Raw genomic sequence first — 18,132 nt, 5'->3', positions numbered from 1 at the left:
CAAGTGGTGGACCTTGGAACAAAACCCCATGTAAAACATATCATGCACATTCCAAGTGGTGAGAAAAAATATCATCTAAGATTTAGTGTGATAGGTTGGATAAGTGGTGGACCTTAACACCCAAACCTTCTTAATATAACGACATAGAGTGGAAAAGTGGTGAATCTTGAGACCAAACCACTCATGGTACTAAGGATAATAGCTTGGACAAGTGGTGGACCTTGAATGTAAACCCCCCATGTAAGAAATATCGTGGGTTTAAGGTATTTCAATGGAGCTTAGCATCTTGGAGACATGGTGCAGCTTGCTTCTCTTCATGTTTCAACGGAGCCTATCTTGGACAAATAGTGGAGAATCCTTCGCTCCATGTTTCAATGGAGACTAGCTTGGACAAGTGGTGGACCTTTGCTTCTCTCTATGTTTCAATAGAGTTAGCTTGGACAAAAGGTGGACCTTCGAACCAAACCCCCATGTAAAACCTATCATGTTCACTCCAAGTGGTGAGAAAGAATAACCTTTAAGATATAGCCTTATAGGTTGGACAAGTGGTGGACCTTAACACCCAGATATTCTTAATATAATGACATAGAGTGGAAAAGTGGTGAATCTTGAGACCAAACCACTCATGCTACTAGCGATAATAGCTTGGACAAGTGATGGACCTTGAAAGTAAACCCCCCATCTACGAAATATCATGGGTTTAAGGTATTTCGATGGAGCCTAGCATCTTGGAGACATGGTGCAGCTTGCTTCTCTTCATGTTTCAATCGAGCCTATCTTGGAAAAATGGTGGAGCATCCTTCTCTCCATGTTTCAATGGACCCTAGCTTGGACAAGTGGTGGACCTTTGCTTCCCTCTATGATTCAATAGAGTTAGCTTGGACAAGTGGTGGACCTTGAAGCCAAACCCCCATATAAAACCTATCATGGTCACTCCAAGTGGTGAGAAAGAATAACCTTTAAGATATAGCCTTATAGGTTGGACAAGTGGTGGACCTTAACACCCAAATATTCTTAATATAATGACGTAGAGTGAAAAAGTGGTGAATCTTGAGACAAAATCACTCATGCTACTAGCGATAATAACTTGGACAAGTGGTGGACCTTGAATGTAAACCCCCCATGTTTCAATAGAGTTAGCTTCGACAAATGGTGGAGCATCCTTCTCTCCATGTTTGAAGGGAGCCTAGCTTGGACAAGTGGTGGACCTTTGTTTCTCTCTATGTTTCAATAGAGTTAGCTTGGAAAAGTGGTGGACCTTGGAACCAAACCCCCATGTAAAACATATCATGGTCACTCCAAGTGGTAAGAAAGAATAACCTTTAAGATGTAGCCTTATAGGTTGGACAAGTGGTGGACCTTAACACCCAGATATTCTTAGTATAATGACATAGAGTGGAAAACTGGTGAATCTTGAGACCAAACCACTCATGCTACTAGAAATAATAGCCTTGACAATTGGTAGACCTTGAATGTAAACCCCTCATCTATGAAATATTGTGGGTTTAAGGTATTTCGATGAAGCCTGGCATCTTGGAGACATGGTGTAGCTTGCTTCTCTTCATGTTTCAGTGGAGCCTATCTTGGACAAATGGTGAAGCATCCTTCTCTCCATAATTCAATGGAGCCTAGCTTGGACAAGTGGTGGACCTTTGCTTCTCTCTATGTTTCAATAGAGTTAGCTTGGACAAGTGGTGGACCTTGGAACCAAACCCCCATGTAAACCCTATTATGGTCACCCCAATTGGTGAGAAAGAATACTCTTTAAGATATAGCCTTATAGGTTGGACAAGTGGTGGACCTTAACACCCAGATCTTCTTAAGATAATAACATAGAGTGGAAAAGTGGTGAATCTTGAGACCAAACCACTCATGCTGCTAGAGATAATAGGTTTGAAAAGTGGTGGACCTTGAATGTAAACCCCCTATGTTCGAAATATCATGGGTTTAAGGTATTTCAATGGAGCCTAGCATCTTGAAGACATGGTGTAGCTTGATTCTCTTCATGTTTCAATGGAGCGTATCTTGGACAAATGGTGGAGAATCCTTTTATCCATGTTTCAATAGACCCTAGCTTAGATAAGTGGTGGACCTTGGAACCAAACCCCCATATAAAACCTATCATGGTCACTTCAAGTGGTGAGAAAGAATAACCTTTCAGATATAGCCTTATAGGTTGGACAAGTGTTGGACCTTAACACCCAAATATTCTTAATATAATGACATAGAGTGAAAAAGTGGTGAATCTTGAGACAAAACCACTGATGCTACTAGAGATAATAGCTTGGACAAGTGGTGGACCTTGAACGTAAACCCCCCATGTTTCAATAGAGTTAGCTTCGACAAATGGTGGAGCATTCTTCTCTCCATGTTTCAATGGAGCCTAGCTTGGACAAGTGGTGGACCTTTGCTTCTCTCTATGAGAAGAATAGAGTTAGCTTGGATAAGTGGTGGACCTTGGAACCAAACCCCCATGTAAAACATATCATGTACATTTCAAGTGGTGAGAAAGAATACTCTTTAAGATATACCCTTATAGGTTGGACAAGTGGTCGACCTTAACACCTAGATATTCTTAATATAATGACATAGAGTGGAAAAGTGGTGAATCTTGAGACCAAACCACTCATGCTACTAGGGATAATAGCTTGGACAAGTGGTGGACACTAAACCCCACATGTAAAAGATATCGTGGGTTTAAGGTATTTCAAAGGATCCTAACATCTTGGAGACATGGTGCAGCTTGCTTCTTTTCATGTTTCAATGAAGACTATCTTCGACCAATGGGGCATCATCCTTTCTCCATGTTTCAATGGAGCCTAGCTTGGACAAGTGGTGGACCTTTGCTTCTCTCTATGTTTCCATAGAGTTAGCTTGGACAAGTGGTGGACCTTGGAACCAAACCCCCATGTAAAACATATCATGGTCATTCCAAGTGGTGAGAAATAATATCCTTTAAGATCTAGCCTTATAGGTTGGACAAGTGGTTGACCTTAAAACCTAGATATTCTTAATATAACGATATAGAGTGGAAAAGTGAAGAATCTTGAGACCAAACCACTCATGCTACTAAGGATAATAGGTTGGAAAAGTGGTGGACCTTGAATGTAAACCCCCCATGTACGAAATATAATGGGTTTAAGGTATTTCAATGGAGCTTAGCATCTTGGAGGCATGGTGCAACTTGCTTCTCTTCATGTTTCAATGGATCCTATCTTGGACAAATAGTGGAGCATCCTTCTCTCCATGTTTCAATGGAGCCTATCTTGGACAAGTGGTGGACATTTGCTTCTCTCTACGTTTCAATAGAGTTAGCTTGGACAAGTGGTGGACCTTGGAACCAAACCCCCATGTAAAACCTATCATGGTAACTCCAAGTGGTGAGAAAGAATAAAGTTTAAAATATATCCTTATAAGTTGGACAAGTGGTGGACCTTAACACCCAGATATTCTTAATATAATGACGTAGAGTGGAAAAGTGTTGAATCTTGAGACCAAACCACTCATGCTACTAGAGATAAGAGGTTGGACAAGTGGTGGACCTTGAATTTAAACCCGCCATGTACAAAATATCATGACTTTAAGATATTTCAATGGAGCCTAGTATCTTGGAGACATGGTGTAGCTTGCTTCTCTTCATGTTTCAATGGAGCGTATCTTGGACAAATTGTCGAGCATCCTTCTCTCCATGTTTCAATGGACCCTAGCTTGGACAAGTGGTGGACCTTTGCTTCTCTCTAAGTTTCAAAAGAGTCTGAGCTTGGACAAGTGGTGGACCTTGGAACCAAACCCCCATGTAAAACCTATTATGGTCACTCCAAGTGGTGAGAAAGAATACCCTTAAAGATATAGCCTTATAGGTTGGACAAGTGGTGGACCTTAACACCGAGATCTTCTTAAGATAATGACATAGAGTGGAAAAGTGGTGAATCTTGAGACCAAACCACTCATGCTACTAGGGATAATAACTTGGACAAGTGGTTGACCTTGAATTTAAACCCCCCATGTACAAAATAACATGGGTTTAAGGTATTTCGATGAAGGCTAGCATCTTTGTCACTCCAAGTGGTGAGAAAGAATAACCCTTAACATATAGCTTTATAGGTTGGACAAGTGGTGGACCTTAACACCCAGATATTCTTAATATAATGACATAGTGTGAAAAGTGGTGAATCTTGAGACCAAACCACTCATGCTACTAGCATTAATAGGTTGGACAAGTGGTGGACCTTGAATGTAAACCCCCGATGTTTCAATAGAGTTAGCTTCGAGAAATGGTGGAGCATCCTTCTCTCCATGTTTCAATGAAGCCTAGCTTGGCCAAGTGGTGCACCTTTGCTTCTCTCTATGAGAAGAATAGAGTTAGCTTGGATAAGTGGTGGACCTTGGAACCAAACCCCCATGTAAAGCATATCATGGACATTTCAAGTCGTGAGAAAGAATACCCATTAAGATATACCCTTATAGGTTGGAAAAGTGGTCGACCTTAACACCCAGATCTTCTTAATATAATGAAATAGAGTGAAAAAGTGGTGAATCTTGAGACCAAACCACTCATGCTACTAGGGATAATAGCTTGGACAAGTGGTTGACCTTGACTTTAAACCCCACATGTAAAAGATATCGTGGGTTTAAGGTATTTCAATGGATCCTAGCATCTTGGAGACATGGTGCAGCTTGCTTCTTTTCATGTTTCAATGAAGACTATCTTCGACCAATGGGGGATCATACTTCTCTCCATGTTTCAATGGAGCCTAGCTTGGACAAGTGTTGGACCTTTGCTTCTCTCTATGTTTCCATAGAGTTAGCTTGGACAAGTGGCGGACCTTGGAACCAAACCCCCATGTAAAATATATCATGGTCATTCCAAGTGGTGAGAAATAATACCCTTTAAGATCTAGCCATAGGTTGGACAAGTGGTCGACCTTAAAACCTAGATCTTCATAATATAACAACATAGAGCGGAAAAGTGATAAATCTTGAGACCAAAGCACTCATGCTACTAAGGATAATAGGTTGGACAAGTGGTGGACCTTGAATGTAAACCCCCCATGTACGAGATATCATGGGTTTAAGGTATTTCAATGGAGCCTAGCATCTTGGAGAAATGGTGCAGCTTGCTTCTCTTCATGTTTCAATGGATCCTATCTTGGACAAATGGTGGAGCATCCTTCTCTCCATGTTTCAATGGAGCCTATCTTGGACAAGTGGTGGACCTTTTCTTCTCTCTATGTTTCAATAGAGTTAGCTTGGACAAGTGGTGGATCTTGGAACCAAATCCCCATGTAAAACCTATATTGGTAACTCCAAGTGGTGAGAAAGAATAAAGTTTAAGATATAGCCTTATAGGTTGGACAAGTGGTGATATAATGACATGGAGTGGAAAAGTGGTGAATCTTAAGACCAAACCACTTATGATACTAGAGATAATAGGTTGGACAAGTGGTGGACCTTGAAGGTAAACCCCCCATGTACGAAATATCATGGGTTTAAGGTATTTCAATGGAGCCTTGCATCTTGGAGACATGGTGTAGATTGCTTCTCTTCATGTTTCAATGGAGCATATCTTGGACAAATGGTGGAGCATCCTTCTCTCCATGTTTCAATGGACCCTAGCTTGGGCAAGTGGTGGACCTTTGCTTCTTCTTTGTTTCAATAAAGTTAGCTTAGACAAGTGGTGGACCTTGGAACCAAACCCCCAGGTAAAACCTATCATGATCACTCGAAGTGGTGAGAAAGAATAACCCTTAAGATATAGCCTTATAGGTTGGACAAGTGGTGGACCTTAACTCCCAGATATTCTTAATATAATGACATAGACTGAAAAAGTGGTGAATCTTGAGACCAAACCACACATGCTACTAGCATTAATAGGTTGGACAAGTGGTGGACCTTGAATGTAAACCCCCCATGTTTCAAAATAGAGTTAGCTTCGACAAATGGTGGAGCATCCTTCTCTCCATGTTTCAATGGAACCTAGCTTGGACAAGTGGTGGACCTTTGCTTCTCTCTATGAGAAGAATAGAGTTAGCTTGGATAAGTGGTGGACCTTGGAACCAAACCCCAGTGTAAAACATATGATGGACATTTCAAGTGGTGAGAAAGAATACCCTTTAAGATATACCCTTATAGGTTGGACAAGTGGTCAACCTTAACAACCACATCTTCTTAATATAATAACATAGAGTGGAAAAGTGGTGAATCTTGAGACCAAACCACTCATGGTACTAGGGATAATAGCTTGGACAAGTGGTGGACCTTGACTTTAAACCCCACATGTAAAAGATATCGTGGGTTTAAGGTATTTCAAAGGATCCTAGCATCTTGGAGACATGGTGCAGCTTGCTTCTTTTCATGTTTCAATGAAGCCTATCTTCGACCAATGGGGGATCATCCTTTCTCCATGTTTCAATGGAGCCTAGCTTGTACAAGTGGTGGACCTTTGCTTCTCTCTATGTTTCCATAGAGTTAGCTTGGACAAGTGGTGGACCATGGAACCAAAACCCCATGTAAAAGATATCATGGACATTCCAAGTGGTGAGAAATAATACCCTTTATGATCTAGCCTTATAGGTTGGACAAGTGGTTGACCTTAAAACCTAGATCTTCTTAATATAACGACATAGAGTGGAAAAGTGGTGAATCTTGAGACCAAACCACTCATGCTACTAAGGATAATAGGTTAGACAAGTGGCGTACCTTGAATGTAAACCCCCCATGTATGAAATATCATGGGTTTAAGGTATTTCGATGGAGCTTAGCATCTTCGAGACATGGTGCAGCTTGCTTCTATTCATATTTCAATGGATCCTATCTTGGACAAATGGTGAAGCATCCTTCTCTCCATGTTTCAATGGATCCGAGCTTGGACAAGTGGTGGACCTTTGTTTCTCTCTATGTTTCAATAGAGTTAGCTTGGACAAGTGGTGGACCTTGGAACCAAACCCCGATCTAAAACCTATCATGGTCTTCAAGTGGTGAGAAAGAATAAAGTCTAAGATATAGCCTTATAGGTTGGACAAGTGGTGGACCTTAACACCCAAATATTCTTAGAATAATGACGTAGAGTGGAAAAGTGGTGAATCTTGAGACCAAACCACTAATGCTACTAGAGATAATAGGTCGGACAAGTTATGGACCTTGAATGTAAACCCTCCATGTACAAAATATCATGGGTTTAAGGTATTTTAATGGAGCCTACCATCTTGGAGACATGGTGTAGCTTGCTTCTCTTCATGTTTCTATGGAGAGTATCTTGGACAAATTGTGGAGCATCCTTCTCTCCATGTTTCAATGGACCCTAGCTTGGAGAAGTGGTGGACCTTTTCTTTTCTAGAAGTTTCAATAGAGTCTGAGCTTCGACAAGTGGTGGACCTTGGAACCAAACCCCCATGTAAAACCTATCATGGTCACTCCAAGTGGCAAGAAAGAATACCCTTTAAGATATAGGCTTATAGGTTGGACAAGTGGTGGACCTTAACACCTAGATCTTCTTAATATAATGACATAGAGTGGAAAACTAGTGAATCTTGAGACCAAACCACTCATGCTACTAGGGATAATACCTTGGACAACTGGTTGACCTTGAATGCAAACCCCACATGTATAAAATATCATGTGTTTAATGTATTTCAATGGATCCTAGCATCTTGGAGACATGGTGAAGCTTGCTTCTCTTCATGTTTCAATGAAACCTATCTTTGACAAATGGTGGATCATCCTTCTCTCCATGTTTCAATAGAGCCTATCTTGGACAAGTGGTGGACCTTTGCTTCTCTCTATGTTTCAATAGAGTTAGCTTGGACAACTGGTGGACCTTGGAACCAAACCCTCTTGTAAAACCTATCATGGTAACTCCAAGTGGTGAGAAAGAATAAAGTTTCAGATATAGCCTTATAGGTTGGACAAGTGCTGGACCTTAACACCCAGATATTCTTAATATAATGACATAGAGTGGAAACGTGGTGAATCTTGAGACCAAACCACTCATGCTACTAAGGATAATCGGTTCGACAAGTAGTGTACCTTGAAAGTAAACCCCCCATGTACGAAATATCGTAGGTTTAAGGTATTTCAATGGAGCTTATCATCTTGGATCCATGGTGCAGCTTGCTTCTCTTCATGTTTCAATGGAGCCTATCTGGGACAAATGGTGGAGCATCCTTCTCTCCATGTTTCAATGGAGCCTAGCTTGGACAAGTGGTGGACCTTTGCTTCTCTCTATGTTTCAATAGAGTTAGCTTGGACAAGTGGTGGACCTTGGAACCAAACCCCCATGTAAAACCTATCATGTTCACTCCAAGTGGTGAGAAAGAATAACCTTTAAGATATAGCCTTATAGGTTGGACAAGTGTTGGACCTTAACACCCAAATATTCTTAATATAATGACATAGAGTGAAAAACTGGTGAATCTTGAGACCAAACCACTCATGCTACTAGCGATAATAGCTTGGACAAGTGGTGGACCTTGAAAGTAAACCCCCCATCTACGAAATATTATGGGTTTAAGGTATTTCGATGGAGCCTAGCATCTTGGAGACATGGTGCAGCTTGCTTCTCTTCATGTTTCAATCGAGCCTATCTTGGAAAAATGGTGGAGCATCCTTCTCTCCATGTTTCAATGGACCCTAGCTTGGACAAGTGGTGGACCTTTGCTTCTCTCTATGATTCAATAGAGTTAGCTTGGACAAGTGGTGGACCTTGGCACCAAACCCCCATGTAAAACCTATCATGGTCACTTTAAGTGGTGAGAAAGAATAACCTTTAAGATATAGCCTTATAGGTTGGACAATTTTTGGACCTTAACACCCAAATATTCTTAATATAATGACATACAGTGAAAAAGTGGTGAATCTTGAGACAAAACCACTCCTGCTACTAGAGATAATAGCTTGGACAAGTGGTGGACCTTGAACATAAACCCCCCATGTTTCAATAGAGTTAGCTTCGACAAATGGTGGAGCATCCTTCTCTCCATGTTTCAATGCAGCTTAGCTTGGACAAGTGGTGGACCTTTGTTTCTCTCTATGTTTCAATAGAGTTAGCTTGGACAAGTGGTGCACCTTGGAACCAAACCCCCATGTAAAACCTATCATGGTCACTCCAAGTGGTAAGAAAGAATAACCTTTAAGATGTAGCCTTATAGGTTGGACAAGTGGTGGACCTTAACACCCAGATATTCTTAATATAATGACATAGAGTGAAAAACTGGTGAATCTTGAGACCAAACCACTCATGCTACTAAGGATAATAGCTTGGACAAGTGGTGGACCTTGACTTTAAACTCCACATGTAAAAGATATCGTGGATTTAAGGTATTTCAAAGGATCCTAGCATCTTGGAGACATGGTGCAGCTTGCTTCTTTTCATGTTTCAATGAAGCCTATCTTCGACCAATGGTGGAGCATCCTTCTCTCCATGTTTCAATGTAGCCTAGCTTGGACAAGTGGTGGACCTTGGAACCAAACCTCCATCTAAAACCTATTATGGTAACTCCAAGTGGTGAGAAAGAATAAAGTTTAAGATATACCCTTATAGGCTGGACAAGTGGTGGACCTTAACACCCAGATATTATTAATATAATGATGTATAATGGAAAAGTGGTGAATCCTTAGACCAAACCACTCATGCTACTAGAGATAATAGGTCGGACAAGTGGTGGACCTTGAATGTAAACCCTCCATGTACAAAATATCATGGGTTTAAGGTATTTTAATTGAGCCTAGCATCTTGAATACATGGCGTAGCTTGCTTCTCTTCATGTTTCTATGGAGAGTATCTTGGACAAATTGTGTAGCATCCTTCTCTCCATGTTTCAATGGACCCTAGCTTGGATAAGTGGTGGACCTTTGCTTCTCTATAAGTTTCAATAGAGTCTGAGCTTGGACAAGTGGTGGACCTTGGAACCAAATCCCCATGTAAAACCTATCATGGTCACTCCAAGTGGCGAGAAAGAATACCCTTTAAGATATATTCTTATAGGTTGAACAAGTGGTGGGCCTTAACACCCAGATCTTCTTAATATAATGACATAGAGTGGAAAAGTGGCGAATCTTGAGACCAAACCACTCATGCTATTAGGGATAATAACTTGGACAAGTGGTTGACCTTGAATTTAAACCCCAGATGTATAAAATATCGTGGGTTTAAGGTATTTCAATGGATCCTAGCATCTTGGAGACATGGTGAAGCTTGCTTCTCTTCATGTTTCAATGAAACCTATCTTTGACAAATGGTGGATCATCCTTCTCTCCATTTTTTAATAGAGCCTATCTTGGACAAGTGGTGGACCTTTGCTTCTCTTTATGTTTCAATAGAGTTAGCTTGGACAAGTGGTGAAAATTGGAACCAAACCCCCATGTAAAACATATCATGGCCATTCCAAGTGGTGAGAAAGAATACCGTTTAAGATATAGCCTTATAGGTTGGACAAGTGGTGGACCTTAGCACGCAGATCTTCTTAATATAATGACATAGAGTGGAAAAGTGGTGAATCTTGAGACCAAACCACTCATGCTACTAGTGATAATAGGTTGGGTAAGTGGTGGACCTTGAATGTTAACCCCCCATGTACAAAATATCATGGGTTTAGGATATTTCAATGGAGCCTAGCATTTTGGAGACATGGTGTAGCTTGCTTCTCTTCATGTTTCAATCGAACCTGGCTTGGACAAATGGTGGAGCATCCTTCTCTCCATGTTTCAATGGAGCCTAGCTTGGACAAGTGGTGGACCTTGGAACCAGACCCCTATGTAAAACCTACCATGTTCATTCCAAGTGGTTGTAAATAATACCATTTAAGATATAGCCTTATAGGTTGGACAAGTGGTCGACCTTAACACCCAGATCTTCTTAATATAATAACATAGAGTGGAAAAGTGGTGAATCTTGAGACCAAACCACTCATGCTACTAGGGATAATAGGTTGGACAAGTGGTAGACCTTGAATTTAAACCCCACATATAGAAAATATCATGGGTTTAAGGTATTTCAATGGAGCCTAGCATCTCGGAGACATGGTGCAACTTGCTTCTCTTCATGTTTCAATGGAGCCTTTTTTGGACAAATGGTAGAGCATCCTTCTCTTCATGTTTCAATTGACCTTAGATTGGACAAGTGGTGGACCTTTGCTTCTCTCTATGTTTCAATAGAGTTAGCCTATATTAGACAATTAGTAGACCTTGAATCTCTCCATGTTGTCTAGAGTTGAGCTTGGACAAGTGGTGGACCTTACTTCTCCCTTCCCTTAGTTTACTAGCTTAAAAGATCACTATGTATACTTGCTTAGATCTAGCTTGAACAAGTGGTGGACCTTGTATTCACACAAACTTAATCCAGTACAAAAAAGTATATGTTAAAATAACATTTGGTTTTTTTTTGTTTCAGGAAAGATGGATCCAAAAAAACAGGTTGCAAGGGTTGCTGTCTCAGTTGACTATACTTGCAATGATATTAGGAAATGGTATTTGGACATACATGGTATAGAGGGTGCACAATTTCATAAGGTGAATCTATTTATTGCCAAAAAGGAGAATGACAGCTTGTTTGAAGATGTTGGACAAGTTGTGGAAGCATCTGTCTCTGTAGTTGATAGTCATCCGGAGGTGGAATGCATTGACATTCTAGTTCCAATGAATCTAGAATTTCAACTATCTCTAGGAGCATATGCATTGGAGCGCATGTCTAGAAACAAAGAAGAGACAATGTTTTCTCGAGGATGGAAGTTTGCAGAATCAAATCCAAATATCACAGTAGATCAACTTCAAAGCTCCGTCATTTCCACACTACAACGAAAAAAGGTGAAAGCTTCACGACCACCATCCACAAAGAAGCAAGCAAAAGTGCAGAAAGTAGCAGCTAAGGGAACTAGTTCCATTTTGGATGTAGACAAGGTATCTTTGGCATCCTCATCAACAGAGGGTTCAATGTCAAAGATGAGAATTGTGGATCCAGATGTTTTAGAAGCTGAGGCCATGAAAGGACGAGAAAAAGATACAGGTGGAATGAATAAGTACATAAACGATTTTCCTTTCCAGTATAGGGAATTTGATATCCCTATTCAAAATTGCTGGCTTGCTCCTGATCACTATAATGCACGTATTATGGATCAAAAACACGCTGAAAGTGTGTTATTTGGATTTTCACGAAGTACAACCAAATCTGCAGCATGTGCATATTTGATGCATGTTCGAAATGCAAAGTCAAAGAAGGGGACTCCTTTGGCAGTAAAAGAGGTAGAGGCGCAAAAAATTAAAGATTATCATTATTGGATTCTTGATCGGCAGCATTCAATCTATGCTGCAAAAGTTTTGCTTCACAATGAACAAAACAACAAAGAGATATTTGAAAGATTGATTAGCGTGTATAAATTTAGAAAGGCTCGCATTGTTGTGAATGCTCCTCCATTTGTTGCAACTGCTATATCTGCCATTGCAAATGAGGAGGCTCAGGAATTGTATGTCAAGCAACCTTACAGCCAAATATTGAGACATTTACGGAGTTAATGGATCTTCTCAGGATGACCACAAAAGGCAGCAAGTGGAATTGCAGAGGCACATGCATCTCGTGCCGGATGGGATGTAAGTTATTTTCTTTGTCTTTTTGATAGTGTTTAATTAACAAATCTTGCTCAATAGTTTAATTATTTCTCTATTTCTTTTTAGGCTTTTCTTCGATTGGCAAGAATGAGTGCAGCAGCAAGTTGGATTGCTAAACAGGCACACATGATCACGTACTCTGATTTAATCTATGATTGCTGGATAGAAATCATTGAAAGGCTAGAAGAGGAGAATAAGAAACCCCCAACAACTGTATTTAGATACCTTTGTGGGCTTGATGAATCAGAGGTAAAGACTATTCAAGAAGAGATTAGAGATGAGAAGATTTTACTGTCAAAGAGTGCAAAGGATGGTGATGCAACTGACATGTATGATCGAATCAAGCAGTTGAAGCAAGACAAATTGATTCAAGATGCACTTCTTGAAGGCTTCAACAATTTGAATGAGTCTTCACCATGTAAAGACTGGGAGGAGGTGGTCAAAATGTATAACATCAATGATTTTGTTTATAAAACACTTTTAATGCTATGCGAGGAATGGATCAGATCTAGTTTGATGCGAGGAACAAAGAAAATGGCTTTTCCAGATGGAGCAATAAAATACATGCAATGGGCAATTCACCTTCAAAAGGAGAAAATTGAGCCTAGAGATTTGCCATGGTCAATCTATTTGGTGAGCCTACAAATGGAAGGCAATCTCTACTTGATGCACCACTTCAATAATAAAGTGCCTATTGGCTTATGTGTTTTAAATATGACAAAAAACGTTGGAGGCAATTTGAAGTGGAGTGAGGAGACATTTAACAATGCTTTGAATGGGATCTTGGCTATTGCTAAGCAGCTCCTGGATTTGTCTTTCTTGCATTTGTGGATTTCACTAACTTCACAAAATTGCAATGTGCCTTTCACGCTGTGAGCGGGATGAAAACACACAGAGCGCCTCTATAACGACCCGACACACACTCTTGGGAAGATACACACACACACTATGGGGCACCACTCCCCTTACACAACACACCTGGCCGAGACAGGGAACACACCTCTGGAGTGAGAGGAGAGAGACTATCCACTTGCCCACTCCACACACACACACACACACACACACACACACACACACACACACACACACCCAAAAAACTCAGCTCAAAAGAGGAGAATTTCTGATGTTTAGATACAAATGAGCTTGGGCCAACACCAATGGGGCAAACAGCTCACACAATATGGGTAAAAGATACCAGATACAATCACAAACTAGAGCAGAAACTTCGCTCATAGGAGAAACTTACACAGAAAAATAGCAGGAAAAGAGTGAGGAATTTGGCAAAATGGACAGCGCCATCGCGTCCGGAGCGGCCCAAAACCCCAGTCTACAATGTCAAAGTGCTCAAATCCGACCTCGGATGAGCAGTTTACGGCCAAAACAGGCTCCAAAATGAGCAAAAACACAGCTGCGGCTGTTCCTCCTCCCTTCTCCACGTTTTTTCTGGTCTTCTCTCTGTTTTTCCAGTTCCCACACTTAGATTTATTAGTTGGGCACCCTTGGTCTTTTAGATGACCTCAAACGGACCCCGAACAGGCCAAAAACTGACATCGCAGTGCATAGTTGTCACCTTTTTGCATCCATACGCACACCTGTCACTTAGCTTTTTCCAATAATGTGTCTTGCCACCATGTGAAGTGGCCCCAAAAAGTGGTCCTAATGATGACCTTTTTGCATAACTCTCACAAGAAAACACCCACGTTGTGTCCGTCCTCATCCGCGTGCAAATATTGACCTCGTTCGCCCTCCTGACGCCACTAGATGCCATCTGACGCACCTGCTTACCTCATGTCGTCGGCCCACGGATAGCTTCCTCGAGAATTTTTATGCGCTACCAACTCCTCATTATTATAGAAAAAACACACTGGTACTAGTAATAGTGAAAATCGATGCACTATGTACATGCTGCCCTACCTGTACACATGTGGGCCCCACATAACCACCTGGCTCTGGAAAATGGGCAATACTTTATTTGATGCACCATGCATGGGTATGTACATATGCGCAATCCCTTGCTCCAAAAAACTCCTGACATAATTTGCCCATCCCCTAGCCTGCTAGAGCATTCATGCTCAGCAGCAGCACTAGTAGATGCTTATTCCACCTAGATCAAAAGGCCAAAGGCACATTGCCTGATTCACAAGAAGCATCATAACACCACACCTACATTTGTCAACAATCAACCAAAATGCACCATAGGCATATCCAACTAACACATTCGCCTTGTCTGGAGTTCCAAAAGCATAAATATTGCATGCCACATTCAACCCAACTGATAGAGACAACTCAAGTGACTCATCAACTGGCATCTTGGCTTCACCAGCCATAGCAACAACCTGCAAATCATGCACCCAAGTAGCTAAAAGCATTGTGTGAAGGTAAAGTTGTTGATATCCAAAGCACAAAAGTATCCCCGCAGCACACATATCCCTAGCATAGGCATCCACATAGCTGAGATTGGACTCATATATGCCAAACCCCTTCTCATCATCATAAGCATACTCATCATCACACATAACTTTATCCACATCATAATCATGGCTAGCACCACTATCCATAGCTTCTAGCATGGGTTCATCAGTCTCCAAGAATACAGATCCCTGCTCTAAACCACAATCATGCTCACAAATCGGTTCAATCACTGCACATACATCAAAATATGGCTTCAAAACAGGCTCCACATCCAACAAATCCACAAAATGGCTCTCAACCTTGCCCTCTTCCCTAATTTCCAAGGAACTAGTCCCCAAAGATACGTGATCATCATCAATAACCTCGACCTCACACTCACACCCAGAATCACAAGGTACACAAGTAGCCAATGCATTCTCTTCAAGACTTTTCAATCCTATATCCAAAGCATTACTCACCTCTTTAGGCTCTTCTATAAACCTGTCAACCTGCAAGACCTCTTTACGCTTCACAATAGACCTTGGGAAGAAACGAGAAACATCATAGGATAGGCTACTTTTCACCTGCTTAGGCTTAACTTCATCTTCCATGTCAAATCCATTTTGCACATGCATACCTGTACTGATACCATGTTCCTCAAGACGCTTAAACTTCCATTCCTTGTGCTTTGCAATGCATACCACATCTTCAAAAGACTCGGGCATCTTCAACTCAACCTCGAACCGCAACCAAGGTGACAAACCATGAACTTTTCTTCAATGAACAAGAGGGGATCTCATCCTTAAGAGCAACACACCAACGAGTCCATAAATCTGTAAAACCTTGTACATATGCATCAACACCTTGACAAGAACCTTGCTTAAGAGCATTGAGCTCATTCCATACTACATTTGCATCTTCAAAAACCTAAAAACGCTCTAAAAAAACTTCGATAAACTTGTCAAGACTCAAACCATAAGAAGAAGCCACTGCTTCTTTAGCTTCCAAATCCATGAACCAAACACGGGCCTCATCTTTCAAAAGCAATCCAAATAGCCTCAAAATCTTCTCCTCATCACACATATTGTTGCTTATGCATGCCACCTCGACTTGCTCCAGAAAGTCTTCCGCATCTTCACCACTTTTTCCATGAAATTCCGGATAAGAGAAAGCCATGGCTACCCAAGTTTCAATGCTTTGAGAACCCCTTTGAACACACGTGCAAGAACCCAAAACTTTTGACTACCCAATCCCCAGAAACTTCAATGGAGCTCAACTTTAGATAAGGACAAACACATGCACATCAAATGAGTTTTCATAGTTAATCATCGGAATGACAACAGGCAAAGGACATTCCAGGATCTCTCTCAATCTTCTTGGCCCAAACATAAAGACTATGCGCTGCTGGAAAAAGATCTTCCTGGACACATGAACATTAATCTGAATTCTTTGAGTTAAATGAAAAGGAGTGAACTGAGGGCCATTTTGATCATCCATTAAAGCCAACCATGCAGCTCCCAAGAAGGCACACCTGACTTATCCTCTGATTTTGCCAAAATTTCAGCAGCATAACAGCATAAATGGCTCAAAAGACCAAAAAACCAGCCATCATAACTTGGAAAAATTTTGACAGAGTTTCCCCAGAAGTAGAGCCGTAGGAACCCAAAATATAGACTGTATATGTATGCATAAACTGTCAACAATAGAACCCGAGCATCAAGTAGGACTCACTAGTACATAGCCTATGGCGAGGTCACAAAAAGGGTGCTCCAGCTACCTGTATCATCGAAAGGATCTCCACATTTGAGAATCCCCCAGCTCAATAAAAACCTCACGCGATCGACCCTCACACGAAGGCTAATGCAAATCGCATATAGTCAAGTCTCAGAAATGACTATCTTCCAGACCAAGTCTCAGAAATGGCTGGGACTGCCAAATACAACCAAGTATGGCTCCACAAATGCGTACAATGGCAGTTTCCACAAGTAACGTACAATCTAGCAGACAATGCGCTCAAATAGGCGCCAAGTGATGCATTCCCACAACAACTGCAAGTGACATCACTGTCAGTGTAACACTGAACTCCAGCTACCTATACCTATGTGAATCACCTGTACCTGTACCTGTCTCTGTAATCTGCAACCTGTAATCTCGAATCTCGAAGCTTGACGCTCGAAGCAGAAGGTACTCGAAGAAGATCCTCCGTGGGGGCGCCAAAAGAATGTGAGCGGGATGAAAACACACAGAGCGCCTCTATAATGACCCAACACACACTCTTGGGAAGATACACACACACACTATGGGGCACCACTCGGCTTACACAACACACCTGGCCGAGACAGGGAACACACCTCTGGAGTGAGAGGAGAGAGACTATCCACTTGCCCACTCCACACAGACACACACACACACACCCAAAAAACTCAGCTCAAAAGAGGAGAATTTTTTATGTTTAGATACAAATGAGCTTGGGCCAACACCAATGGGGCAAACAGCTCACACAATATGGGTAAAAGATACCAGATACAATCACAAACTAGAGCAGAAACTTCGCTCATAGGAGAAACTTACACAGGAAAACAGCAGGAAAAGAGTGAGGAATTTGGCAAAATGGACAGCGCCATCGCGTCCGGAACGGCCCAAAACCCCAGTCTACAATGTCAAAGTGCTCAAATCCGACCTCGGATGAGCAGTTTACGGCCAAAACAGGCTCCAAAATGAGCAAAAACACAGCTGCGGCTGTTCCTCCTCCCTTCTCCACGTTTTTTCTGGTCTTCTCTCTGTTTTTCCAGTTCCCACACTTAGATTTATTAGTTGGGCACCCTTGGCCTTTTAGATGACCTCAAACGGACCCCGAACAGGCCAAAAACTCACCTCGCAGTGCATAGTTGTCACCTTTTTGCATCCATACGCACACCTGTCACTTAGCTTTTTCCAATAATGCGTCTTGCCACCACGTGAAGTGGCCCCAAAAAGTGGTCCTAATGATGACATTTCTGCATAACTCTCACAAGAAAACACCCACGTTGTGTCCGTCCTCATCCGCGTGCAAATATTGACCTCGTTCGCCCTCTTGACGCCACTAGATGCCATCTGACGCACCTGCTTACCTCATGTCGTCACCCACGGATAGCTTCCTCGAGA

The sequence above is a fragment of the Adiantum capillus-veneris genome, chromosome 18 (genome assembly GCF_014529385.1).
Source record: "Adiantum capillus-veneris isolate H3 chromosome 18, ASM1452938v2, whole genome shotgun sequence".
Taxonomy (NCBI): Eukaryota; Viridiplantae; Streptophyta; class Polypodiopsida; order Polypodiales; family Pteridaceae; genus Adiantum; species Adiantum capillus-veneris.
The sequence above is the reverse complement of the archived record's forward strand: the minus strand, read 5'-3'. Positions refer to the sequence as shown.